The sequence below is a fragment of the Podarcis gaigeae genome (genome assembly GCF_964106915.1).
Source record: "Podarcis gaigeae genome assembly, chromosome: 9".
NCBI classification, from domain to species: domain Eukaryota; kingdom Metazoa; phylum Chordata; class Lepidosauria; order Squamata; family Lacertidae; genus Podarcis; species Podarcis gaigeae.
This window is the reverse complement of record NC_139685.1, coordinates 57,772,054-57,794,218: the sequence shown is the minus strand read 5'-3', so window position 1 is coordinate 57,794,218 and position 22,165 is coordinate 57,772,054. Positions and strand designations below refer to the sequence as shown.

At 43.2% G+C, this 22,165-nt stretch overlaps 1 long non-coding RNA gene across 1 annotated transcript in view; it reads left to right on the top strand.

Annotated features, from left to right (window-relative positions):
* Nucleotides 1-21,874, top strand: part of LOC310852910 — a 490,613-nt gene extending 468,739 nt beyond the window's left edge. Inside the window, exon 3 of the long non-coding RNA XR_014568424.1 lies at nt 21,787-21,874. This is a non-coding gene — a long non-coding RNA (uncharacterized lncRNA). The remainder of the gene's footprint in view (nt 1-21,786) is intronic.
* The last annotated feature ends 291 nt before the right edge of the window (nt 21,875-22,165 follow it).

Below are 22,165 nucleotides of genomic sequence, written 5' to 3'. Positions count from 1 at the left end.
TTCGACACACATGTATAGACACTGATCTCTCTATCCTGGCAAGCAAGGTGCTACATTCCAGCCAAGCAAAAGCGCTCAAAGAGGGCATGGGTAGACAGGCTGGATGGGCCGCAATTGGCCCACACACATGAGAATCCTCACCCCTGTTCTACTGGATTCCTTCTGACCAGGTAAACAGTGGTAGCTGGTCCAAGGTGGTGGTGGGGAAACCAGGCATCTGCCTGGTGTTGCCCTTGCCAGCTTCCCTTCTTTTCTTTGTCTCACCCCAGATAAATTCCTTTCAAGACCACATTTCCAAATAACAAATTCATTATGTAGCTCACTAAAAAGAGAATGATCTGAGTGTTTCCCTTACTGGGGGAACCAGACTTTGTCCTTGCAGGACTGTGTAATCGACATTGGAATAATAATAATTAATAATAATAATAATAATAATAATAATAATAATAATAATAATAAATTATTGTTTATACCCACCCATCTGGCTGGGTTTCCCCAGCCACTCTGGGTGGCTTCCAACAAAACACTAAAATACAATAACCTATTAAATATTAAAAGCTTCCCTAAACAGGGCTGCCTTCAGATGCCTTCTAAAAGTTTGGTAGTTATTTTTCTCTTTGACATCTGGTGGGAGGGCGTTCCACAGGGCGGGTGCCACTACCGAGAAGGCCCTCTGCCTGGTTCCCTGTAACTTGGCTTCTCGCAGCGAGGGAACCACCAGAAGGCCCTCGGCACTGGACCTCAGTGTCTGGGCAGAACGATATCTTATTTCTGCCATGGCGTAGAAGCGCATTGATGGCTGGCTCTGAGCAGGCAATGGGCTGCCATGAGAAAGTCCAGCAATAAAGCCTGCAAGCTCGTCACTGTAGCTTATAAAACTGGGCCTCTAGGTATTTTCAGACATCTCTCTCCACATCCCATAAATACGCCCTTGGGTTTCTCAAATGATTGGGATGCAAATAATCCATTTATTTGCCTTAAGTAGCTGTTGTGTGACTTGATAGCTCTGAAAGACCCTCAAAGTGGCCTACAAAATATTTGCAGAATACAACCACATTCGATGGCAGTATTGGCAGTAGAAATAACATGGTGTCCGTATGATGGCAGGATTTTTCAAGCAGCATTTCCCTGCACTCATCCTTGGTTTTCTCTGGTGTTGCCAACTGAGAATCTCATACCCTCTGATGAAAATAGGACATCCCATTTCATAATGATAAGTTTACTATTTATACCCCACACATCTTACTGGGGTGCCCCAGCCACTCTAGGTAGCTTCCAACATATATAAAAACATAATAAAACATTAAACATTTTTTTAAAACTTCCCTATACAGGATTGCCTTCAGATGGCTCGGGGGTCAGATAACTCCATACCCTCCAACATTTCTCCAATGAAAATAGGGGCATCCTAAGGAAAAGTGGGACACTTGGAGAGTCTGGAAGATCCATAGCTCAGTGGTAGAACATCTACCTTGCTTGCAGAAAAGTCCAGCTTCAACCCCCTGCATCTTCAGGTATGGCTAGGAGAGAATTCTATCTGAAACCCTGGAAAGCTGAGCTAAGCAGACCAGTGGTCTGACTTTGTATGTTTCTGAGGTAAGGGAGTTTAGGGGCCAAGCAGCTGGACATAACTCAACTTATGATAGAGGCAAGTCCTAGGAGTTGATAGTTGCTGGATCATTTGCTAAGCAAAGTCTCTTTCCTAGAAGTCTGTGCCTTTTGGTTCATGAGCTTATGTACCATTTTGTTTTAGAGTGGGATGACCTGCAGGGGCAGAATTTGGTAATATGACACCCTGAACAAGGACAAAATTTGGTGCCCCCCATAAATATTTCTTATTTTCACAATTATTCTTTGTGGTATAGTTTACCCATATATTTACCCATGTGTTTATCCATATAAATATAGGTCAGGTTTAAGGTGCTGGTTTTAACCTTTAAAGCCCTATACGGCCTAGGACCCTCGTACCTACGGGACCGCCTCTCCTGGTATGTCCCATGGAGAAACTTACGATCTTCAAATAAAAACATCTTGAAGGTCCCGGACCACAGAGTGGTTAGGCTGGCCTCAACCAGAGCCAGTGCTTTTTCGGCCGGGGCTCCGATCTGGTGGACCGCTCTGTCACAAGAGACTAGGCCCCTGCGGGACTTGACATCTTTCCGCAGGGCCTGCAAGAAACAGCTGTTCCACCAGGCCTTTGGCTGAGGCACAGTCTGACCCCTTCCTTTTGTGATCCTCATAGAACTCTAGCCCAATGGTTGCCATTAATTTGACTCTGAATTGATTTTAGAATGAATTGATTTTAGAATGTATTTCAATTAAATGATTATGATTTTATGTAAACTGTTATTTTTACTGTTTTTAGCCCCTCTGAGCCCGGCTTCAGCTGGGGAGGGCAAGATATAAATAAAATTTTGTTGTTGTTGTTGTTGTTGTTGTTGTTGTTGTTGTTGTTGTTGTTGTTTTGTGCTGCCTCAGTTCAGTGCCCTTTGGGGAGGAACTGCTCGTCCCACCCTAAATCTGGCACTGCCTGCATTAATATGCTTATCACAGTTACTGTGTATCTTTTTAGAGCTGTCTTCTTATTTTTTTCAAAAGAAAGATCTACTGCAGCTATTATCTTTATTACTTTTCATTTTTGCCATGTAGGTGGGTGTCTTGCTTTCGGAAGGTACTTCTATAGTATACCATATTTCTTTCTTGTAACATCAAAATTATTCTAGAGCCAGCAAACATGGAGAAACTTCGGGCTGTATAAGCAATGCCCATATGCATGTTATCAGTAGCAATTTGCACCAGAGTCGCCTGAGCGTTCATTTCCAAACAGCTCTGATTGATCAGAATAATCTAGAGTGTAGACAAACAGATGGATAACTAAAGTGGGTTCTGCAAGCTTTTATGGTGGCTAATAGAGTGATACCACAAGGCTGGAAGGAAAAATGCACACTACCCTGTGCTAGATGATGTGACAGAAGTGAAGAAAAGAAGGGCAAACACTGCGGAGCCTGGACAGGCTTAGCAAAAAAGCAAGCCCATCGACGATCACATCATCAGAGTCCCCAGCAAGTTAATCTTCAGGCCCATAATCCCTTCGTCCCATGTAACTGCACAAATATCTTTCCCAATGAGATGCCTTTCCCAATAACCCCACTTCTTGTCAACCAAAGGCCATATTCTTCCTGGTTGAGGAACGACCTTGGAAATCAATTGGCCAGAAGGTAACAGAGAGATGTGACCATAATAAAAGCTTGCTTCCATGCGGAAGAAATTGAATACAGCATAATCATGTACCTGGGGCAAAAGGGGTTAGGAGAGGGCCTTGAGGTAGAAAAGTAGGCATAAAAGGGGGTTCCAAGTAGCTGCAGAGAAAAGTGGAGTGAATCTATTTAAATCTGGTGAGGATTCGAGAGACAGAGAGAGACATCTACTGGTCTGTTTATTGCTTCTTCTGGTGGCCTCCTCCCAGTAATTAACACCAACATTTCCTCTGTCTTCCCCCCACCCCTCCCTGACAGCTACGAGCATAATTAGAGCCTAATAAAACATTGAAAAGTCACCGGATATATATATATAATGGAATCAACAATAAACAGTGCGGTGGTGGGAGGTGCAGTGAGGGAGAGGCTTCAGGAGCGTGATGGCTGAGTAATGCCTTAGATAAACTGTGGGCACATTGGCGCTGTCACGCTCTCAGCAGCCCCAAGTGTGCTGGCAGCGTGGCGCAGACAGACAGCTTGAATTAATCCCCAGAGGAGCGCATGACAGGCGAGTGAAGCAGACAATTAGAATGAAGGAGGAAATTGGAAATGGCAAAGGTGTGAACATATGTCAAATTACAACTAAATGATAAATTACAATTCTGTCATTGAAATAAGCAGTAATTAAGAAAGATTTCCACTAGCCACCCCCTCTCTTGCAAAAAAAGGGGGGAGATGAAAACAAAGAGGGGGGAAGGAGGGGGGAAAGGGTACCCCATCCCCGCATCCCTGCTCATTCAACCATCCTTTCCCCCCCAGTGGAGTTTGGCTTTGAATTTATTTGGCGAATTGTTTCTGTCTGTCTCGCATGTCGAGTCCGGTTCATCCGCTTGCCTCCTTTAGGGCTGCATTATTTGTGTGCATTATAGATAATACCTTCCTTTCCTCTTCCTCTTGTTCTCCTCTCTCTCTCTCTCTCTCTCTCCATCCCCCCATCCTCGGCTTGCTGCACGCTTCCCAGCCTTGGCAGAATGATGGTGTCAGAAATAAGCAGGAAGCCGATAGTTACTGATAAAAATCTGTACTGAGAAGGTTATTAAAAAAAAGGAAAAAGCAAAGAGAAGCCCTGGCCTGCCGAAGCTGACGCACTAATTATTTTCAACAAGCACAGCACAGTCCAGCTGACAATTAGGAAGTGCTCCTTCATAGCTTCGGGGATTCAGACGCCACCTCCTAATCACAATCTACGCATCCTTTTCATTTAGGCTGGCGACGCAGGTGGGTGGGGCTCCGTGGCAGTTTGAAACCACTTAGCTACAATTTGGTAACAGCTGTGTAATTACCATGACTTGTTGAAATCCACCAGCCAATCCCATTTTGGTGCTCTAAGCACCTGTGCCTGGTTAACACGCAGTGACAATGTCAGAAGCACCCTGGTGTCAGTATCAGTGTCAGGGTGGTCCTCTTCTCTCTTGGGGCATCAAGGGCACAGGGTGCCTGTTGCATTTGTCAGGGGAACTGGCATTCTCATGAGAAGTTTCCTGTATCTTCTATATATAGTGAAACTCCTCCTGGGATGGCAATTGCATGGTGAGATTTTCCGCAGTTCCATGAATGATCACTTGTCACACTGATGGAGTGGGCTGTGGCAGAGACCATTACTTGCACATGCAAAGGCTCGGATCCAGTTACTGGCAAATCCAGAGATCAGGTGGTATGAAAGACTCTGAAAGGGCCTGATACTCTGGGGAGCTGCTTCATTGTTGTTGTAGTTTAGGCGTTTAGTCTTGTCCAACTCTGCGTGACTCCATGGACCAGAGCACGCCAGGCACTCCTGTCTTCCACTGCCTCCCGCAGTTTGGTCAGACTCATGCTGGTAGCTTCGAGAACACTGTCCAACCATCTCGTCCTCTGTCATCACCTTCTCCTTGTGACCTCCATCTTTCCCAACATCAGTGTCTTTTCCAGGTATTGGAGCCTCAGCTTCAGGAGAGGGTCACTCCAGGCTATAATGTACTGAGCCCAAAGAGGCCTTTTTTATTTCCCCAGAACACCTCTGGGTTCCCTTGTGGGTAGATTCTGCACAGCAGAAGTGAAGATGGTTGGGAAGGCCAGGAAGCCTCAGTTGGTGGAGCACTTTGATTTGCACCACTTGTACCATAGCCACTATCACTCTGATCTGCCCCCCCTCCCAGACTAGAGGGTCCTCAGTGTTTGCCCCATAGCCCAGAGCTAATGGTCTTACAGGCAGAGGGAACCTGTGGCCCTCTAAACATTGTTTGACTCCAACTCAACCCTGCTCTAGCACCCCTATGTTGGGCTGATGCTCCTCCATATATAGAGAAATTTGTTTTAAAAACTTGGCGGAGCATTCAGTCATGTGACCTTTTATCAGCTGTCAGAAGTAGAACACTCCCAGAAGAGCATTACCACAGACAGGATTGACACTTTTGTGGTAGGTCCCTGCATCCCACTATATCATTTAGCACCACTCATCTTGTGAATCATGACTAGTGACGGACAAATCTGTCCATTGCAGCTTCTCTCTGTTTCTGATTTTTCTCAAATTCAGTTCATATTTCTACATCACAATGTAATAATAGTCCTCATGAAACCTTATCAGCATTTTAGTGCAAATTTCTCCTAAACATGCACATTTTGGTTTACAATTTTGCCCAATAGAAATTTTTAAAGCAATGTTTCCTAATATAGGGCATTTTGTTATTTTCACTATCATATGCCTTTTTATGCACACTTTACCCTAGGATGTGGATTTTTGTACGTGGATTATTTGGCTGGAGAACTGCAGTGCAAAATTCAGAGAAGTATGAATTTTTGAGCTGCATTTCGGTTGTTTTGGAAAATGCAATTTTAGGTAAATCCACCTTTAAATGTGACTAAACAGAATTTCTCCCCCATCCCAAATCAGAACCATCACATAGTGAAATACAGCTTCCCTTTGCCAGGCTTCATAGAAGCATAGGGAGCTGCCTCATAGGAGATCAGACCATTTCTTGTCCTTGCTCGGTATTTATGCAGACCTGAAGCAGCTCCCCTGTTGTCTTTGTCCATGAAGTTTTCTTGGCAGGGATACTGGAGTGGCTTGCCAGTTCCTGCTCCAGGTGGATCACATTTGGTCAAACTCTCCACTATGACTTGTCCATCTCGGGTGGTCCTGCACGGCATAGCTCATAGCTTCTCTGAGTTATTCAAGCCCCTTCACCATGGCAAGGTAGTGATCCATGAAGGATCCATAAAGAAGGCTGATCACCGAAGAATTGATTATGGTGTTGGAGGAGACTCTTGAGAGTCCCATGGACTGCAAGAATATCAACCCTATCCATTCTTAAGGAAATCAGCCCTGAGTGCTCACTGGAAGGACAGATCATGAAGCTGAGGCTCCAATACTTTGGCCACCTCATGAGAAGAGAAGACTCCCTGGAAAAGACCCTGATGTTGGGAAAGATTGAGAGCACAAGGAGAAGGGGACAAAAGAGGACGAGATGGTTGGACAGTGTTCCCGAAGCTATCAGCATGAGTTTGACCAAGCTGCGGGAGGCAGTGGAAGACAGAAGTGCCTGGCATGCTCTGGTCCATGGGGTCATGAAGCATCGGACACAACTAAACGACTAAACAACAACAACAAGGTAGTATTGCATAACTGCCTTCCCAATGCTGTGTGTCACTGCTGGTACCAAGAGGGGATGGGTCAAGGCAGAGAGGAACTCAGGACAGGCACAGGTCCTGAGTCAGTCCAACGCTCCTATTTCTGCAGCCACACTTGGGAAGATGGATTGGTTGTGAAATCACTCTGGGAATTAGAGCTCAGCAGGCGGTGGCAGTTGGGGCCTCCTAACTACTCCCAGGACCCAAAACAAATTACAGCTTCCACAATTCGTTTGGGAGAAATCATGACTGTGATGTCATAGTGCTTTAAATGTATGGCATCAAAGTGGTGCCGTAGTGCTTTAAATGTGAGGGCCAAAGAGAGAATACCATAATTGCTGGATTTTGAGGTGGACAGGGAGAACGGGGTGGGTAAGTGTGCCTGATGCCATTCCAAGTGGCCACTTTTGCCCTCTATTCCCTCCTTCTGGTCCCAACAGGTAGGAGCAGGGAATCAAATGGTGGTAGCCCTGAGGAAGAGGAAGAGAGAGCAGAAGGAAGAGCAGCCACTGCAGATGCAGCTGAGGGCTGGGTGGCAGGGCTCACTCACTCAATGCTGCTATTATTGTGCTGTTGTTGCTTTTGCTGCACACTGCCTTCTTATATTTCCTTTGAAACTGTAATTTGCAAATATTTCAATAAAGAAAATAAATGTGCACATTTGCTTTGTGTATGTTTACCCCCCTATTCAGTGGAGCTTGCTCCCAGATAGAAACCATTCTGCAGCAGCAATCATCTATAGAATCATAGAATTGAAGACTTGGAAGGGACCACGAGAGTCACCTAGTCCAACCCCCTGCAATGCAGAAATATTTTGCCCAATGTGATGCTCGAACCCAGGGATTTCAGCAAGTGTATAGTGTTATGCAGTGGTACCTCGAGTTAAGAACTTAATTCGTTCTGGAGGTCCATTCTTAACCTGAAAGTGTTCTTGACCTGAAGCACCACTTTAGCTAATGGGGCCTCCTGCTGCCGCTGCGCAATTTCTATTCTCATCCTGAAGCAAAGTTCTTAACCCGAGGTAATATTTCTGGGTTAGCGGAGTCTGTAACCTGAAGTGTCTGTAACCTGAAGTGTCTGTAACCCGAGGTACCACTGTAGTTCTCATTTCCCCCCCCCCCATGGCACAGTCCCAATCAAGCCATCTCCCCCAAACACCAGCTATCCTTGTATTATTATTTTTTAAATAAAATTAAACACACCAGGACTACCCACATAACTAACATCACATCTGTCTTAGCCTCATAAAAATTTACCAGCGTTTTTGGGTGAATTTATCCAGATACACACATTTTTGTATGCAATTTTTCCTAACAGATGCGTTTTTGCAAAGCAGTTTTCTCTGATATATCTTTGCATATTCTTTCCACTAATATATGCATTTTTATTCATGCTTTACCCTAACTAGTATATAGTGATTTGTACATTTTACTTGCCTGGAAAACGGCATTGCAAAATTCAGAGAGGTGCAACTTTCAAAGGGTGTCTGTGTTTTGATCCGTATGTTGTTTCAGAATGTGTCAATTCACCTTTAAATGCAAAGTGAAATGAATTCACACACACACACACACACACACATCCCTAGCCCTTACACATGTCAATATTTTTTAATCTAGGGAGACATTGAGTGACACACACACCAAAAAATGGTTGTCTTCACTGAAACAAATAAAGGAGGGGTGGGAAGAGATTATCCAAAGCAAAAGGGATGTGTTCTTTTCTCTGAGAACAGAGAGGTGGCTGGCAGGTATAAAAATAGATGAGGGAGGCAGCACTAACTATCATTTTGGAGCAGCTTTGGTCAGATGTGAAAGTTAAGAGTCTGAATAGCTTAATTAGGAGGCACGTTGAAAGCAAATGGGTGAGAGTCACATTAATTACATGAGACGTCTCTCCTAGCAAGGCCATGCAGTAACTGCACTGTGTGCTACTAAGGTAAGACTATGGTGCCCTTTTTATTAATCAGGGGACTCCCCAGTTGCTGGGTCTGCTAATTTGAGGTTCTTTTGTACCCCAGTTTGACTGCATGTGTCAGGGGGAAACGGGAGAAGAAATTTGGTTCGGTGCACATTTTAATGCAAACCTGCCTAATCTGCACTTCCTGAAACAACACACCAACAAAAAATACAGCTAACCTTTGAAATCCTTTGAAATTTGCACTTCCCTGAATTTTGCAGTACAATTTTACCACCAAGGAATGTGTAGGGGAAAAGGTAGTTTGGCGGGAAAGCTGCATAAAAATGCATATACTAGTGAGAATGACATACAACACGGTATTAAGTTAGGGTTAATTGCTTATAAAAATGTGTGTATTAAGCAACATTGTGTTAAGATGTATTTATTAGAGAAACGTATACTAAAATGATGATGCAGACACGTGGAGAACTGAATTTGAGTCTGGAAAATGAGAAACTGAGAGGAACAAAACCTGACAGCCTTGTCCATTCCTATAGGTAGATTGTTTCGATTAACTTCATTATTGTCAAATAACTAAATTTACAAGGCTAGATCATCAACATTTGGCAAATGTCTTCTCACCTTTAGGCTGTAGGATCTCAGTCTGGGAGTGTGATATCATAATGTTTTAACAAGTCGGTGATGCTGTAGCCATCATCTCTTTCATTCTTGGGATAATCAGAGGTAGATTCCCCCTCCCCCTCTTCCAGTTATCTAATAGGTCCATATTGTGGGAAAGGCTGATAATTTTGGAATTAAGGCTTTGAAACATTTGGTTCTTACAGTGCAGTCTTGGACCATCTAAATGCCTGCCATAACCTCTGACTGACCTTTCCTATTCCTAACGAGATTCAATCAGCCTTCACCAAGCCTTTAGTATTGCAGACCCTGCCCTGTGGAACTGCTTGCCAATAGACAGAAGAATATAGTCATCCCTGCTTTCTTTTAGTAAAGGTAAAGGTACCGTTAGGTCCAGTCGCGGATGACTCTGGGATTGCGGTGCTCATCTCGCTCTATAGGCGTTTGTCTGCAGACAGCTTCCGGGTCATGTGGCCAGCATGACTATGCCGCTTCTGGCGAACCAGAGCAGCGCACGGAAACGCCTATTTATCTACTTGCACTCTGACGTGCTTTCAAACTGCAAGGTGGGCAGGAGCTGGGAATGAGCAACAGGAGATCACCCCGTCGCAGGGATTCGAACTGCCGACCTTCTGATTGGCAAGCCACCTTTTAAAAACTGTACTATTCAGGCAAGCCTTTTGGAACACGGTTTTTTTTTTTAACCCATCAGTTTTTTTATTGATATGCTATTGATGTTTTTGCTGGTATTATTGTTGTACTGTGACATTTCATGTGAAAGTGCAGTTTATAAATATGTATATAAATAAAATAAATTTATTCAGGCCACCCTGCTTACAAAAACTCAACAAAATTATGATCATCAATCTTGTATTTCATTACAAGGTGTTTTTCCATTTTGGAAAAGCAACTTCACTTGAATGCATTTCTGTGTGCATGTTTCCAATGGCTAACATCACTGCTGCTAAGCACACTAAGCCATTCACTTAGGGCAGAGCTAGCCATTATCTTCCCCAAAGAACATGCAGTTGCTAAGATATCCAGAGTGTAAGGGAGAGTAGGGAATAACTTGCAATGGGAAGAACAAACCAGGGGAGGGTGAGATGCTTAACCTTTCTAGCTCATTCTCGTTTCCAGAGACCAATTGGGTGGAAATGATTTTAAAAAACAGCTTGTGTGGGGCAATTGCAGGGGAAAATCAGTTGGCATGGAAAGATGTATGCTTGTGCATACAGCTCACTAAGTCTCACCTAAACTCTGCCAATCACTGTGTAGATATGGACAACTGATTTACTCATTTGTTTAAATAAACAAACCACTATGAAAAGCGATGTCATCAGTAAAACAGCCTGCAGAACACCAACCCTACAGCCATACCCAGCTGCAGCAAGCATCACTTCAGCCCAGAGGCTCACATGAGCAGACAACCCTTCACCACTCATTGAAAGGCAAGTTGAAATCAGGTCAGCAGGGCCTTCCTTGAAAGGACATTCAAAGTTGCCGGACCACCACTGAAAAGGCCCTGTCTCTTCTGACCACCTACTTTACCTCTGAATTCAGAGGACATGGAGCAGGGCCTTGACTGTTACTTAAGCATATTTGTAGGCATATGTAGGATGAAGCTGTTCTTTATATTGCCTGGCCCCTGGATCATCTAGTGCTTTAAAACAGAGATGAGGAATCTGTGGCTTTACAGTAATTGTTGGCCTGTTGAGGAAAGTGTTTAATGCAGGGGTCAGCAAACTTTTTCAGCAGGGGACTGGTCCACTGTCCCTCAGACCTTGTGGGGGGCTGGACTATTTTTTGGGGGGGAGAATGAATGAATTCCTATGCCCCATAAATAACCCAGGGATGCATTTCAAATAAAGGGGTATATTCTACTCATGTAAAAATACTCTGATTACCAGACCATCCACGGGCTGGATCCGGGCCCCAGGCCTTAGTTTGCCTACCCATGATTTAATGGGTTAATTCCACACGAATTAGCAATGCTGACTCATTCCCCACAACACAACCATCTTGAATCTGATGGCTGTTTTATCTTTGTTGCTGGGCAGAATTTGCACATAGCCCCTGTGTAGATAAGAAGTGAAAGTTACAGTGTCAGTTCTGGGAAAGTGTGGGAGATCTAAGCAGTGAAGATGGGTTGGAATCATGGAAGAAACTTGAACACTTCACGAGGGGTTGCAACGCAGATGAACTCAGGAATTCCTGATCCCTCTCTGGGATCAGAGAGAGATGCCTACTTGCAACATCTACTGTATTAGTATATGTATACAGTAGTGTGTGCTTGTCTCTGCTAAGAAAACTCTGCTAAATAGCTGTTTCTTTGTGGTGAGCTTAATAGCTTGACTGAAGCTTCCATGGCGCATGCACACAGAACATACTCAACAAGGCCATGGTGGCAGGATCCAGTGGAAACTGGAGTCCAACAACATCTGTGGGGTTACAGATTCCTTCACAGCCTCAGCAGCTTCCTTATATTTTCCTTTCCATCAAAATCAAGGGTAGGAAACCTTTGGCCTTGCAGTAGTTGCTGAAACTAGAACTCTCATCATCCTTGACCAGGGATGATGGGAGTTATAGTCCAGCATCACTCAGAGAGCCCAGGATCCCTAGATAAATGACACTGAGAAACATATCCAATGTGGAAATGTCAGGAGGTGGACATGCCAATGGAATTTGAAAGGGTGCTTTCTGAGATATCTGTGTTTATAGGTTTGTCTCAAATACACTTCTCCTCTGTGTATACAATGCAAGTTTCATCTATTTAAAAGTTTTTACACCTCTGTGCCATTAAAGTTCAGCTTTACTGGCAAGAAATGTCAATAGCTGGTAGAGTACTTCAGTGACTGAAAAGGTATGATGCTACTCATGGTCAAGGGTGATGACAAATGTCACAGAGAAATTACTGTATCCATTTGAAATGTCTTTGTGGTAGATCTATCCCCGATTTGTATCCTGTCCACCTATATGGACAATCCCTGCACTGAAAACAGGAAAGTTGCCCTTCCGCACATTTCTTCATATCTTTTTTTTTTAAAAAAAAAAATACAAATACAAATCAAGTTTATAATGTAGTCACAGTTTTGGAACCCAGAGCTGAGTTGATATTCCTCAGGAGACATTGGGGGAGAGATTTCTGAAGTACCGTATTTTTCGCTCCATAAGACGCACTTTTTTCCTCCTAAAAGTAAGGGGAAATGTCTGGGCGCCCCTGGAGATGAATTGCACAGGGGCAAAAAGCAGATCATGCTTATTTTTTAGAAAGAAGGAAGGGGATGTTGAAACGAAGCCCCTGAGCAGCTGATCGGCAAGCAATCAGGAGGGAGATAAGGGATGATAGCGATAAAGGAAGCTGCCTGGGAGGGGGAGGTAAAAGCACGTGGATCCTCAAGATTTTTGCATTGGGTCACCCCAAATTCACCATCAGATCACATAGCATGTCTGTGGCCACAGTGTGAACCACAAAAATCATACATCCACTGTTTTGTACAGAATATTTTTTTTCTTGTTTTCCTCCTCTAAAGACTAGGTGAGTCTTATGGTCAGGTGCATCTTATGGAGCGAAAAATACAGTATTACTTTCTCTCTCACACACAGAAACAAACACACACATAGAAAAAGAAAGCCACTTTGCAGAAATTTCTCTGAATATTCTCCATAATTTTTAAAAATGGCAGCTGTCATTCTTCCCTTCCAACAAACACAATGTTCCAGAACAATGCTAAATCCAAGGAAGAAAGCAGAGGATACAAAATGGTGGCCAGCGTTGTAACTCCTTGCATTGCCAGGGGAGGAAGCTTTGGGGGGGGGCGGGGGAGAAGGAAACTCTGCTACTTATCTGCTAATGGAGAGTCACATCCCCAAGAAGCTGTTGTCGAATTTCTCCTCCCGCTGGAGAAAATTTGTGAACTACTCCTCCCCACCCAATTTCTCTACTCACAAATTAAATGGAGAACCTTTGAGAGGCCGTGTGCACAGTTTTACTGCAAGTGGCAGTTATTCTGAAGTATGGATGATAAATTGTGTTCAATTTGCATTTAAGTGTGGATCTATCAAATTTACACAGCCATCCTTCAAAATTCGCACATCTGAATTTTGCAGTGCAGTTCTCCAACCAATGTCTACAATAATGCAGACATTAGGTAAAAAGTGTGCACAAAATTAAGATATTGGTGAAATGAACATACAAAAATGCATATTAAGAGAGATTGCATGCAAAAAATATGTTCCAAAACCACATACACAAAATGTGTTTATTAGGAGAAATTCACACAAAAGTGTGGAATTTCCATGAGGATTTTTAAAAAGAAAATATGTCAATTGCTGCAGAAATGTGAAGAATTTATTTTTTAAAATAATTTTTTTATTAAAGTTTCCATAATTTTTATGACAACAAAAACAAAACAAAACAATACATTAGACACTACAAAAAACAACAACACAAGTATAATTTCAAAATCTTATTTTCTTATAGTTTACTTCCCCGACTTCCTCATACTTCCCCTTTCTGTATTCCAATTTTTAATCAATTATTCAGCAAATCCTTCCCTTATTTTCACCTTAAGTTTAACCTTACTTATTTTCTTCAACTTATCCTTTACCACTAGCAACTGCTTATTTTCTAATCCAACATCATTTTAACACTCATTGATTTTACAGTAGTTCTTTAAATAGTCCTTAAATTTTTTCCAATCTTCTTCCGCTGTTTCTCTTCCCTGGTTTCGGATTCTGCTTGTCATTTCTGCCAGTCCCATGTAGTCAATCACCTTCATCTGCCATTCTTCCATGGTGGGTAGATCCTGCGTCTTCCAGTACTTTGTGATGAGTATTCTTGCCACCGTTGTAGCGTACATAAAGAAAGTTCTATCCTTCTTTAACACCAATTGGCCAACTATGCCCAGGAGAAAGGCCTCTGGTTTCTTAGGGAAAGTGTACTTAAGTACCTTTTTCAGTTCATTATAGATCATTTCCCAGAAAACCTTAATCCTTGGGCACGTCCACCAAAGGTGAAAGAATGTTCCTTCAATTTCTTTACATTTCCAACATTTATTGTCGGGAAAATGATAGATTTTTGCAAGCTTGACTGGGGTCATGTACCACCTTTTCTCTTAAGGCATTACATGCCGTGAATTTCATCCCGGTGGTCCACAACTTTTCCCAGTCAGCAAACATAATGTTATGACCAATGTCCTGAGCCCATTTAATCATTGCTGATTTAACCATTTCATCTTGTGTATTCCATTTCAGCAGCAAGTTATACATTTTTGACAAATTTTTAGTACTGGCTTCGAAATGTGAAGAATTTAAGACTAGAGTCATGATAGACTAAGAGAAACTTAGATAACAAATCCTTCCATCTCCGTGTTAAGGCTTTTCAGTGGCACAAATAGATGCCAAGGATACAGTTGCTATTATAATTGCAGTTGATTAAATGCAAAGCTTGCCAGGAAATAAGATAAATGTATTGTGACAAACTGTTTCAAGCATTTTTCAAAAGAGGAATTTGAAGCAGAGCTGAGCAAATTTTCCAATTTCATTCTATTATAGCTCCCTGGGTTTGCTCTGCATCATGTTCCTCTATGGATGAGTGCATGAGTTTATTTCCAGTCCTTTTCACTCTTGCATGTGCTCACCGGTGCTCTGCTGACAATTTCTCCCAACCATTCTCCAACAAGTAACGAGAAAGGAAATGGCATTTCAAAATGTATCAAAGTGGGGGAGAAAGGTTCAATGTGTAATTCTCATGGGTGGGGTACAGAGATTTGATTGCACTTATTGTTACTTTCTAGGTGACTGAGAGTTGCTTGAGACTGTCCATCTATTACTCTACAAATCATGTCTCCAGGGAACTGCATCCTGTAGCCTTCCTGGATGTTTGCCTTTCCTGAAAACCCCATGACACCCTCGCCTGGGTTTTCCTGTAAGTACAGGAAGATGTGAGGCTTGCCTGACAGCTATTCTTTGTTATTTAAGCATTTTAGCTTTTAATTCTTAAGGAAATCAGCCCTGAGTGCTCACTGGAAGACAGATCATGAAGCTGAGGATCCAATACTTTGGCCACCTCATGAGAAGAGAAGACTCCCTGGAAAAGACCCTGATGTTGGGAAAGATGGAGGGCACAAGGAGAAGGGGACGACAGAGGATGAGATGGTTGGATAGTGTTCTTGAAGCTACCAGCATGAGTTTGACCAAACTGCGGGAGACAGTGGAAGACAGAAGTGCCTGGCGTGCTCTGGTCCATGGGGTCACGAAGAGTCGGACACGGCTAAATGACTAAACAACAACAACAAGTTTTAAAGAAATTGGGTAAAAGGAAGGATATCCCTTAGAAACTTATCAGCAACCACCCTCCTCAGATCCCCATGCTTCTCCCCTGGCTCCTGTTTGGAACATGACAACAAAGAAAAGTAAGGAAGAGATCTTTACTGAGGCAGAGCAAAGGCTCGGCAACCGGTAGTCAGTCACAGCAGGGACAGATGGGGCAGTAAAGATGAGAATAGCTAGGCTAGAAACATTGATCCAAGTTCCATACTCCTCTTTCCTCTTCTTATCTGTTTCCATCTTCTGCTCCACACCATGAGACCTGGACGAGCAGTTGGTACTGATAGGAGGCTGGGGAAAGAGATTGACCATCATTGCCCTCCCTAACATTTGTGTTTTGCTGTAGCCAGCCTCCACTGGAGTAAAGATAAGGGAGCCAGCTGTATGTCATCTAGCCTGGTGAGACGATCGTATCTCCTCTGTACTGTATCTAAACCAGGCTGCTTGGAGTGCAGGAAGACCAGTGGCAGAAACTTTGCTGTCACTTCACTCTTGTATTCCTTTGTATTTATGTACTTAAACCTAGACTGATTGATATACAGTGGTACCTTGGGTTAAGTACCTAATTCGTTCCAGAGGTCCGTTCTTGACCTGAAACTGTTCTTAACCTGAAGCACCACTTTAGCTAATGGGGCCTCCTGCTGCCACCATGCCACCAGAGCACAATTTCTGTTCTCATCCTGAAGCAAAGTTCTTAACCCGAGGTAATATTTCTGGGTTAGTGGAGTCTGTAACCTGAAGCGTCTGTAACCTGAAGCGTATGTAACCTGAGGTACCACTGTATTTTTTTTCAATATTGGATTTATTCTGTGCTGGTTGACCTGTGTAATTTTTGCCACTTTTGAATTGCTCTGTGTTTTGTATATTTGTATGTTGATGTTTTGAATGTTTGCTGTAAGCTCCTTTGGGCCAGCTCATTGTGGAAAAGAAGTATATGAGCGAATTCCATCAACCATTCAATCCACACCTGAGCCTGAAGTTATACACACACACACACACACACACACACACACACAAAATGCATTAGACAGAGCACTTCTACAGCAAGCGGGGGAGGGGAGAATCCATGGCAAAAAAGCGATCACTTCCCAAGCCCTGCCAGACTCACAGTGGTCAAGGCAGAAAAAGGTAGGTAGTTTTTTACCTTGGCATTCCCGCCCCCACCTCATTGTATTTTCTTTCACCAGCTCCAGCACTGTGAAAGGAGGTTTTGGATCAGGCAGATTCAGATAAACATTTTGAAATTCACTTGATCTCAACGTTCCTATTTTAAAGCACAGTTTGATACATTGGGTGGTATGTAAGTTTTACTCAGAAAATATCCATTGAAATTAATGGACCTAACTAAGTTAGGTCTACTCTAGCTTTGAGTACAACCGATTTTTCAGTGAGAGCCCATTTGACTGTGTTAGTGTAAAATTTGCAGTGCGATGACCATATGGGTGGGGTCCAATGTGGGTGGTTTTTCCTATTGACTTGGCACTTGGAGTAGTATTCTCAGATAATATGAGTTCTTGATTAATTTAGAGTTTGCAGTTCATTTTTAGACTCAAGCATATTTAGACAGGGGGCGGTTAATAGCATTAAGCAAAAATAGAGCAGCAATTTCCTTAAATCACAAACTGATGCATTTCCAACGGTAAATTATTTGCCAATCTGAAGGTTGTTTTCTTTCTGAATATGGGGTGTTTTTTGTTTTTTTGTTCTTCTGCTGTAGTTTCTGAACACGTTAATGAATAGAAAAGAATAAAAAGGACTTTTTTTAAAAAGCAACTCTCTAAAGGTAGATGAAGAGAACACAGAAAATAGGTCAGTAAGGAAAATGCATGTGTAATGAAGACCTTGAAAATCCATAGAAGAGGCGGGATGTGAAATTCAGGATTAGATACAATTAGCCATATTCTAGCATTGTTGCAGCACAACCTTACAAATGCTGGAGACTATAACTGTACGTGACACACTCCATTATCTCCTCAGCCAAACTCTGCTACTCAAAATGTGCCCATCTCTAGAGGAAAAGTGCCTGGGGTTAACAGTCTCTAAGGCAGAAGTGGGGAATCTATGGTCCTCCAGAAGCTGCTGAACTATAGTCCTCACCCGCCCTAGAAAGCATGGCTAATAGCCAAGAATTATGGGAGCTGTAGTTCAGCAGCATCTGACGAGCCAAAGGTTCCCCCTCAGGGAGATAATATGTGGGAGTGGTTCTCTCTCTCACCCAGCTTTTGCATTTCAGAGAGCACAACCTGGACCAGCAAGTTCAAGTTACAAGAAAGAGGGTTTCAACTATACATTAGGAAGAACTTCTTAGTGATACAAGCAGTTCAGCAGGGGAACTCTCCTTCATTGGAGGTTTTTATATAGAGGTTGGATGGTCATCTGTCAGGGATTCTTTGGCTGTGATTCCTGCATAGGAGGTGGTTGGACTAGTTGATGGTGGCGTCCCTTCCAAGCACAAACAGTCCTATGATTCTATACATTTTATGAATGTCTGCATTCCTGTTCACACTTTCACCTAGCACATGCATTTTTGTACACAGTGGCTGAATAACCGAATCCCAGAATTTGGAGGAATCACAGAATGTAGAGAAATTTCAAAGAATGGTTGTGTTTTGGTTCATGTATTGACTTGAAAAGTGTGGAACGTATGATTTTCAAGCACAATTCAAAGTGTTGGTGCTGACCTTTAAAGCCCTAAACTGCCTAGTTCCAGTATACCTGAAGGAGCATCTCCACCCCCATCGTTCTGCCCAGACACTGAGGTCCAGTGCCGAGGGCCTTCTGGCGGTTCCCTCGCTGCAACCAAGCAACCAGGCAGAGGGCCTTCTCAGTAGTAGCACCCGCCCTGTGGAACACCCTCCCACCAGATGTTAAAGAGAACAACAACTACCAGACTTTTAGAAGACATCTGAAGGCAGCCCTGTTTAGGGAAGCTTTTAATGTTTGACGGATTACTGTATTTTAATATTCTGTTGGAAGCCGCTCAGAGTGGCTGGGGAAACCCAGCCAGATGGGTGGGGTATAAATAAATAATAATGATAATAATAATAATAATAATAATAATAATAATAATAATAATTACTATTATTATTTCTCCATCAAAGAGGCTGCAGCAGGGGCTGGCAACTAGAAAAGCAACAGGTTTGTTTAAAGCCTTTCAAGAGATGAACCTGCTGGTGGTTCATTACAGTTGGACTGTAGCCATTGTGGTGTAGTGCTTCAAAGTGCTGGACTAAAACCTGGGAGATGAGGGGGTCATATTCAACTAAATGATTGCATGAGCAGAACAACTTTCACTTGTGCAACAGGACTTCCCTTCCCTCCCCATTCCCATGGGTCCCCTAAATCTGTTCTAGGGGTTTCCCCAACCCTCCAAAACAGATTTGAGGCAGTGCAGGGCATATGTAGGGAGAGGAGAAGAAAGAAAATCCAAAGATGGAGTCATTCCACACATACAGGAATCAAATCTCCGCTCAGCCATGAAGCTCTCAGGATAGCCTTGGGGCAGGGATGCAACTTGGTAATATGGCTTCCTGTGTGAGGCCAAAAATTGACAGCCCTCACACCACCTTTCTAAAGCTGGGCAAGTGAAATGCCAGGCTTTTGGAAGAAGGCACGAAGGCTCTGACAGGGTCCAAGAGCCCTCCTGTCTCCTTCCCAAAGCTGGGCAAGTAGGCTTTGGGAAGAAGTTAGGAAGGTGCTGCCTCAGCTCAGAGCCCTGTGATGGGGCTGCCCCTAATTCCACTTCTGCTTGGGGCAGCCACCTATTTTCCACCTGTTGCACAGGGTTGTTGCAAGTATAAAACGAGGAGGAGGAGGAGAATGGTGCACACCACCTTGAGCTCCTTGGAGGAAAAGTGGGATATAAATATAATTTTAAAAAATTAAAATGTAAGTGCATGTATGCCAATATACACATATTTATATGCAAATGTACACAGATGGCAGGCAAATAGACTCTTAGAAAAAGAAAACAGTGACTCTTACCTTCAAGGAACATGATGTTAAGGTCATTGTAAGTATGCTAATAAACACTCTGCCCATCTTTGCAAATCATTTTCAATACTTCTTGCTCGGCCAAGTGCTTGCATTTTGTAGATGATCTAACTATGGCCAAAATTCTCAAAGAGAGGAACATTCTTCCATAGTGGACTGCATTGAAACCCAAGTAAAAAAAAGCTGATTTTACCGGTAAAAAGACAAGAAAGAGTCTCCTAACTCACCCCTGCATTGTCAAGTGATTCTCTGGGTTGCCACTCTTGTGTCCACCTACGGCCCTCATGACATTTTCAGATCTGTGTCTCCTTTCAGACTGCAGCTAACTTTCATGGTCACAAGGGAATGGCTACCCAATGAAGTGCTGATATCAGTCAAGTGTTATTATAATGTGATGCTGTTATAGGAACATTATTCATAGTTGATGAACACATACCTTTTCTAGTGAAACGCATGCATTCCAGAAAGAATGCATAGATCATTTGCCGAAGCACATTCATTATGGCAAAATGTGTATCTCATCTAATGAAACCTATATATCATCTCATAAAATAATTGTGCTTATACTGTATATATACTCCATCGATAGGAGAGTTAGGAGGTTTTTTGTTTGTTTTTTAGGGGGGAAGGAAGTTAGTCAACCGCTTTAATACGGTAAGTGGCAACCCGAGTTGATCTCTTGTTGTTGCTGTAGTGCCTGCAGTATCTAGCACAGGATCCAATGTGGGACGAATGAGGTGAATCTGGGCCTCTCTGCACTGCTTTCTTATAAAGTTAAGATGTGATCCCCTGGCTACAGCATCTGGCAAATGCAGGTATGTGTCCTGCCAGGACAGTGAGTTTCCAAGATGCTTCGCAGAGCTCAAGTGGGAAACAAGGAGCTATGTCAGGCTTCAGGGAGTTGGCTTCCTCCACCCATGGCAGTAGATAAGCAAAACAAAGGAAAAGGAATCTTCTTACCAGTTAGAAACTTTAATAATCACAGTGAGAGAACCAAGAACACATCACCTAGAAATGGCAGTGTTCCCAATTAAGTTCACTCTCCCTCCCCCCTCCTAATCTACGTCATTTCTACGTCTTGTAATCTGAGCTTGGAGCCGCTGTGTTTTCTGTTCTGCCACTTTCTGAGCTCTCCAGGACTTTGGGGAAGAGGGGGTGAATACTATCCAGAGACTCTGAATCTGTTGTTGCTTTCGCTTCCAGTGTTTCTTCTGCTGGCTGTTCCCCATCCAGTATTTCCCAGCTTCTGCATTCTGAACTATGCCCCTCTGCAAACCACTGTTCCAAATCTACATTATCTGGATGTCATATGAATAACAAAAGACCAAAGACAATACAAACTATGCTACAATAAAACTAGAATAAATGTAAGAAAGCCAGCTAAAAAGAGATCCCATTACCCATAGTTCTGCCCCTACCATTATTTAGAAATATTTATAAACAGCCTAATAATAATAATAATAATAAACCTCTAAGCGATGTATGTAATAAGTACATTGGTAAAATATGATTATTCATTCCTTAGGGCTAAGATGAACTCCTTTTAGAAGCTAGATAAATTGTTTTTTATGCTTCTTATGCTGGACTCCTGTATTATATAAGATAGTATTGGACCAGCGTAATGAATAACCTTTTATGACTGAGGAGAAACCCATCAAGATTTCAAGTTTCTTGTCTTGAAGTCATGTGAGGATTATTGCCATGCAGTGCCATCATATACAAGGTATGGGGAACTGGATCTGGACAGAGGATGGATTCGGACTCCCCCTACCATTTGCAGGCCACTTTGCTCCATCTGATTTGGGACAACAACAACAACAACAACAACAATAAGGTAAGGTTGAAAAGCAAGCCAAAAGGCAGGAGCAAAAAGCAAGTGGGTGACTACAGAACAACCAGGAGGCAGGAGCAACAAGCAAAGTCAGGACAGAAGCCTAACCAAAGATGCAGGAGAATGCCAGGAACTCAGGAAGACCTTTTTGCTCAAGTGGGGTTCTAATGGAACAGGAAGACCTCTTGCACTCCTTCCTGTCCAGCAATATCCAATAGACAGCCTGTATGGGCACAGTCAGCGATGTGGGTGGCGCTGTGGGTTAAAGCACAGAGCCTAGAGCTTGCCGATCAGAAGGTCGGCGGTTCGAATCCCCGCAATGGGGTGAGCTCCTGTTGCTCGGTCCCTGCTCCTGCCAACCTAACAGTTCAAAAGCATGCCAAAGTGCAAGTAGATAAATAGGTACTGCTGTGGTGGGAAGGTAAACAGCTTTTCCATGCGCTGCTCTGGTTCGCCAGAAGCGGCTTAGTCATGCTGGCCACATGACTCAGAAGCTGTACGCCGGCTCCCTCGGCCAATAAAGCGAGATGAGCGCTGCAACCCAAGAGTCGGCCACCACTGGACCTAATGGTCAGGGGTCCCTTTACCTTTACCTTTATGGGCACAGTCAGCCCAG